Consider the following 7,595-nt stretch of genomic DNA (forward strand, 5'->3'; position numbering starts at 1 on the left):
GCCCCAAGGAGAACAAAGACATAATTATTTATTCCTAAGCATGTGTTATTTACCTTGTATTATTCTAAATCATATTGACCTTGGATTAGGTTCCAAGTGAGATATGTGGGCTTATTAAGAAGCCACATTGTGAATTGTGAGAATGCGTATATATTACATGACTTCTGGTTATGCAAGGGATGTCCATCATTCTATGGGAAGCCTTTGGGAAGACCCTATGCTTCCATGACCGTAACAAAATGCTAGCTAAGTCAATGAAATGTAGAAAGAGGAAGAATAATTTTTTTATAATCAGTCATGCTGGGAAGCCAATCTATTACAAGCTTTTTGTTGGACTGTTTAGTCTTGCTTGTGGTCAGTTAATATTGTTTAAATCAAAACATGAGATGTGTTTGAATTTTTCATAGATATGGAGATGAGAATAAGCAAGCATGATTCTCAACAACCTTGTAAGAAATCATATCTTATATGGAGAAAAATTATATGGCAAATGTTACATGTTTTTTTCCTTGTTTTTGTCTCATCCATATTAGTAATGTGTTAGAACTTGAGTGAGTTCAACAATATTGAGACCTTGACACTGTTTCTCTTCATTTTGTTTTGCCTCATTAACAAAGTGGGGACTGTAAGATGTAGTTTGCATTAGGTGTGTGTTTTTAAGCAAAACATTGTATATCTAGACAATATATTTGATTTGGTTCTAGATGGCATATGGATTTTGTTGAACCTTACTGGGAGACGATCTATTGATGAATTTTTAGAAAAATTTCAGAGTACATTTTTATTCTACCATTACGAGTGCACACATTTTTATTTCATGTATGCACTACTTCATTTATTTTATTTCAGTAAGTATCTCTCTTGAAAATGGTTGAGGAATGCTATAAAACTTGACTTACATGAATTTATTATTTTATTCTTAATAGGAAGAAGGATGGGTGGCTTGTTGTGCCTCTAAGGAACGATTTACTGAGTAGGAAAAAGCTAGTGATAGCGACGTCTCTACAACTTCAACTTGCTATGAAGTCAATCAGAATAGTTCATTACCTGAATTAGATTCATTGGATATGAAGCTCCCTCAGCAACTAGATCACCACCAATTTGGTTACCAACTGCAACAATTCTCAGGCTGTAAATAGGAGATGGACCCAACTCGAGCATAACCCATTTCTACAACTTCCTCAAATGGAGAGCCCAAAACTTCCATACAATATTGTCAATTCATCCTCCATCTCGGAATAGGCATGAATACTCGAAGACATGTTTATTTGGAATCTTCAAACATGGAGATGCTTTTACCATACTCAATGTGTACAAGGCCTCATGATCAACAACAACAAGGTGCATTTTATGGTGATGAGCAGGTTTACACAAACTCGAGAATGCTAAATAAATACTGCATCAATGACTGTCGAATTGTGAAAGCTAGTAATGGAGGTTTTAACTTTGTAGGTCATAATAGATTGAGAATTATCCTATACCATGTTGCCACGACCTGTGTCAATTTTACAACTTTTATAAAACCTTCATCAAGACATGATTTACAATCAATCCCAGATTCAAATGCATATGCATTCTTACAATTTTTGTTATCAAGGAAGCCAATTCCAATTATACAAGGGTATTGAAATTGTGGAGCTAATCACTCGCTATGAATTTAATTTTCTACCATATTTAAATGTGATTCAAACTTCTGGATTTATATGTTAAAGAGTAAACTCTCTTGTAGGATGGAGAAATCTTGAACATTTTTCTCTTTCCTCATAATATGTCATGAAATCAAGTTCCAACTAAGGATCTTGCATATTCAAATTCAATGACATGAATGTATTTTTAACAAATATAAGTGTGCTACCTTATTATTTTTAGGGTTTCTTTCCAAAATTGTTAACTTTTGAAAAAAAAAAATCATTAAGATTTAAAATGACTTTGCTGTTAGCTTTAAAAATGTAGATTTTTTATTTTATTTTTTTTACCATAAAGAATAGATATTTAAGGTAATTAAAATCTCTATTTAGGAAATCTGAATGTTGAAACCACCTTAAAAGAACATTTAAAATCATTTTGTTTATTTTTTTAAAATAATTTTTCATATTGTCTCTAGAGAAACAATAGTTGGAATTATGGACATATAGTCTCTATAGAGACAATATGTTTTTAATCTGAGCTATAGTCCCAAAAGATATAACAATGTAATTATCTCAAGAGACAAAAAAATGAAATTTTCTCTAAAGAGACAATAATTCTTGCATGCCTTTATAGAGACAATAATAATATGTATTGTATATTGTCTTTATAGGGATAATTTTTCAAGAAAATAATTTGAGACAACTGCTTAAAGACAAACTTTAAGACAATATATAGATTTCATTTTGTGGCAAGTTAGACAATTGACTAGAAAGTTGTCTTAAAATGTGGCACATGTAATGTGATGGCCTCGCAAGGAGAGATATTTGGAGTCATAGATAACGTTATTTCATCTCAAGAGTAAACTTTTAGGAGATTCTATCATATTAATTTAAATATAAGAGTATATGCACATGTTTTTCTTGGTTTTGAATTCCATGCTTGGGTGAGAGTCGATTGGGGAGAGACTAGCTAGGGAGAACTAAAAGGAAGAATGTCTCTTGAACGTGTGTCAGTGCATCCAGTCCCTTTGGTAAAACTTATTGTAGTTCCATTTTTTTGTTTATGAGTTGAGTGTGTCATTCCTCTGAATCTTTGTATTTCTGCAAAGCTATTTTGAAATGCAAGATTTAATTTGAAATTGAAGTAAGAAGTCCCACCTCATCGTAGTGTAATGCAAAACTTCATCCAATTAGTCCTTGCCCATTCATCGAATGGGGGATATAGCTAGGGTAAACAGTGGGATCAGCCTCAGAATGTTTTGAAATCCCAATCATCTTCAAGGACTAAAGGAATTCCAGGTGAATCCAATGGAAACATGCCTAGTCGAGAGTCGACTAATCAAGAGTCAACTAGTCAACCTCGTTATTTTACGATTGAAAATAAATGGTCCGTGAGCCCAAACCAAAGCCCAATGGGACCCAGTTGAATTTTTTGGTCTTGTATAAGTTGGAATTGTTTTAAACATGCATAGTTTAACCAACCCCCCAACCACTCTTTGTTTGAGCAGAAAAATTGTGCAGTGGAACATTAAGGTTATATTTTTTTTGTTTGACATAAAGAAATAAAATAAAAGTTCCTTGTATTTTGTTATTTTCATTTATTTTTGAAATGAGTCGCAACACACTTTTGTTGAGCCACATAACAATCAACAAAGAATGACCTTCCTCATGTCTTTAGGATTTAGTACAATTTGTGCTAAATGGTATGATATTAAGGCTACTTAGATTAGAAGAATGACATCCAAACTACATATCAAATCCATGAATATAAAGATCTATCTTTTTCTAATATTTTTCAGTGGTGGAGGGTGGGGAAGGGTGAAATTGTATATCTATATGTTAAATGAAATGGATTTATAGCAATAGATTATATACCTTGAGATATGCCACAATACTTCTAGTTTTAAGATCTAGATCCCTTATTCTTAGCCACAAGTTGAGGTTGTTGAAGGAACATGGCCTATCATGGTAAGGAAACAATTCAAGCTCTCACATAGGCTCTAATTATGTCAATGTTGATGCCCAACATTCAACAATATGCAACAACAAACTCTAGCTTATTTTAGCATGAATATTTCCACAGTCGATAACTTGATGAGGTTGAATATTTCTGGTAAACTCTAGCTTAATTTTTTTTCTCCAAATCACTAGCATAAGGATGTTTCTATCTTATGATTCCCTATAGCTTGGTTCCTTCTTATCGAATGTTTTTGGATCTAGAAGATAGGCTTTACCACATGGGAACTAGGCAATTACAAGTCATGTATAAGTTTCATGCTATTATGAACTTTTGACAAGCCATTATGAACTTTTTCTCTAGTTCCATGCTTAATTATGAGCTTTTGGCAAGCCATTGTGGTTTTTTTGCTCAATTATGTGATTTTATCCCCATAACATCTCATAGAAACCTTAGAAAGTGTACATTGGGAAATACAAACATAACTCATACTTATAATGCATCAAATTAACCATTATGTTGAAAGGAAACACCATATCCCTGTGTATACCCATTATATTAGTAGGAAGCATCGCTCATTTTCAAATGCCCCTTATTGCATAACAATAATTAATCATTGTTTTAATGAAAATCTTATATCCCTTACAAATACCCCATTTCAATAACAGTAAGGATCTTCGTGGTGATAGGAGTAAGCACATTGTTTTATGTTGATAGTCTCATTATTATATGAATAATCAGCCATTATATTAGTAACAAAATGCAACAAGATACGTCACTCCAATATCCATTATAATGCAACCGAAGCGGCCGACTCAACCGTGGCGAGTGCCCCACTCACAAGCGGGGCCCACATAACTTATCCTTACAATCATATAAGTAAATACAAAGTTGCGATCACCAACAAACGGATTCTTGACCTTCTGATTGGGGGTGCAGTGAACATACCGAAGCCGCCGACTCAACCGTGCGGAGTGTGGTTCCAATCATATAAGTAAATACAAAGTTGCGATCACTCGTTTATCACAAACGGATTCTTGAGCTTCACCTTCTTGGGTCGCCAAAGCTTCTGATCACCGAGTATTCGCTCCTCAAAATGACAATGACGACGAGCACTGGAAGTGGAAGTGGAAGTGGAAGTATCATAAACCTGCAGGAAGGATGGGCTATTGTCAATAGGGCTAAGAAAGACAAATATATGGTTGATCTGGAAGAATGTTGGGCTTTTATTTACAAAGCTTTCCTACAGCTGAGTAGCCGGTTGGAAGAAGATGTCAACTTTGAGGTGCCTGTGGACGAGAAAGTGGCTATTTACAGTACCGTCTACAATATGTGCAGTCACCATAACCAAATTTATGAGAGACAACTCTATAATAGATACGAGGATTGCATTAAAGAGTACGTCACCTTTATGGTTTTACCGAATTTGAGGGAACAGAATGATAATCAGGTGTTGTTGAGAGAACTTGTGAAACGCTGGAAAATTTTCAAGGCTATGCTCCGTTATATGCAGGTTGTTTTCTTCGAATATTTAGATCGCTACTTCACTAATAAGTATCGTCTTCCCTCAGTCAGAGAAGTTGGAATCATGTACTTCCGAGACCTGGTTTTGGGGAAAATGGGAAATAATGTGAAGAAAGCAGTGATTGTTGTTATTGACGAAGAGCAAGAAGGAGAGCCAGTTAGAAATGAGACTCTTTTGAAGGATGTTGTGGCCATTTTTCTGGAGGTTCGCATGGATTTCTATACAAATGTTTTTGAAGTGGCCATGTTGGAACATACTGGAGATATCTATTCTCGGAAGGCTGCTTCATGGTTTTTAGAAAATTCCTATACGGACTATATGTCAAGGGTAGATGAATATGTGATACGCCAGAAGGAAATAGTTGCCAGATATTTGCCAGAGTTGCTAGATATTTGCGAGCAAAAGCTATTTCACAAACTGAAAAATGCACTGTTTTCCCATTACATTACACATTTTGTTGAGGATGAAAATTCAGGATGCCTTGCGTTGCTCAGGGAACATAGATATAACGATATTTTGATGATGGGGGGCTTATTTGATAGAGTACCCAATGGCTGGGAATCAATTGCGAATATTTTTAAGCAGCATGTTATTAGTGAAGTAGCACCGCCTGTTAAACAATTTGAAGATGTTGTAATGCAGAATAATGCAGGGAGAATGGATAAAAACTTATTGTTGCAGGATGTGTCTGCATTTGTGAGGACGGTCATAGAATTACGTGACCAATATATGAAATATGCAGAACAGAACACTGCTTTTTCCAGGGTTTTAAAAGAAGTATTTGAGGTGATCTGTAATAAAGGAATTGCAGGAAGTACCAGTGCCGAATGGCTGGCTACACTTTGTGATACTGTTAGCAGTAATGAAAAGCTGAGAGGGGACGATATAATTGAAAATGTGGTGGAATTTGTGGAGTATATCTGGGATAAAGATCTGTTTGTTGAATCCTACAAGGAAAAACTAACTCGTAGAATTCTGCTCGGCAAAAGTGCAAATATTGATCATGAGCAGAGCATATTGTCAAAGCTGAAACAGAAATGTGGTGGTCAATTAACGTCACAGATTGCTGGCATGCTAACGGATTGGACAGGATCGCAGGTGAGACAAAGTAATTTCGAAACATATCTTAAAGGTAATAGAAATATACATCTTGGAATAGAGTTTACAGCTGCAGTGCTGACAACTAAATTTTGGCCAACATACAAGTGCCCTCACATTAATTTACCTCCAGAGATGGTTAGATGTGTTGAAGCATTTACAGACTACTATTCCGCAGAAGCCCAACATCAAAAACTTAAATGGATATATTCCTTGGGATCCTGTACTATAATTGGTAAGTTTGATAGAAGATCAATAAAACTGATAGCAACAATTTGCCAAACAGCAATATTATTGTTGTTCAATGCTTCTGAAAAGTTGAGTTATTCCAACATCAGAAACCAGTTGAATTTGGCAGAGGAAGAAATTGATGGACTTATATATTCACTGGCCTGTGACAAGTATAAAATTCTTCTCAAGATTCCAGATACAACCACGGTAACTGCATCAGATGACTTCAAAATCAATTTTAGTTTTACAGATAAAAAAGGGAAGATAAAACTTCCAATGCCACTGCTGAGCGAGAAGAAAAAATCATCATCGGAGGAGGATATTCATAAGGACAGACGATTTCTTATTGATGCATCGATAGTACGCATTATGAAGGCAAAAAGGGCTTTACAATACAAAATACTTGTGAGTGAATGTGCTCAGGAACTTCAACGGCTATTCAAGGTAGATTTCACGCAAATTAAAAGGCGGATTGAAGATTTGATTGAGAGGGAGTTCTTGGAACGAGACACAAAAGAAGTTACTTTGTTGAGATATATACCATGAAGCCTATGAAGGTAGCAGGGGAAAGGATGGGAGATTAAAATGTGAGATTGATACAAGAGAGTTATAAAATAACAAAGAATTCATGTTTTTAGGTTGATAATGTATTTTCAGTTCTATCTTACATATTTATATTTCAAGCTAGTCATAGTTATAGCACATTATATTAAATTTAATAGATTTATAGAAATTGGTGATATGCCTTGAAATACGTAATAATACTCCTAGCTCTAAGAGCTAGATCTCTTATCCTTAGCCACAAAATCATGTTGTGTAATAAGCATGACATAACATTGTATCATGAGAAAGAAACAGTTCTAGTTGTCACTTGAGCTTTAATTACACTAATATTGATGTCCAACATTCAACAATATGTAGCAAACTCTAAGCCAATATTTTTTTCTCCAATCTAGTAGCAAAAGGATGTTTCTTTGTGATTCCCTATCCCTTGGCTCCTTATTGAAGGTTTGAGGATCTGGAAGATAAGATTAATGCAATGTGAACTAAGAAAATACAATTCATGTATGGGTAGTGTACTTTAGAAGCAAGTTAGGTGAAAAAACAATTGTAGTGGCTACTAGAATAGGTTGTCATTCGACCATTTACATCACCA

At 34.8% G+C, this 7,595-nt stretch overlaps 1 pseudogene; it reads left to right on the forward strand.

The window, feature by feature from the left end:
- The first annotated feature begins 4,687 nt into the window (after positions 1–4,687).
- On the forward strand, positions 4,688–6,985 carry LOC149220364 (cullin-1 pseudogene; annotated as a pseudogene).
- Positions 6,986–7,595: the final 610 nt, after the last annotated feature.

Source organism: Pinus tabuliformis, chromosome Q (genome assembly GCF_031772625.1).
Source record: "Pinus tabuliformis cultivar Carrire ecotype Pingquan chromosome Q, CPIR1, whole genome shotgun sequence".
NCBI classification, from domain to species: domain Eukaryota; kingdom Viridiplantae; phylum Streptophyta; class Pinopsida; order Pinales; family Pinaceae; genus Pinus; species Pinus tabuliformis.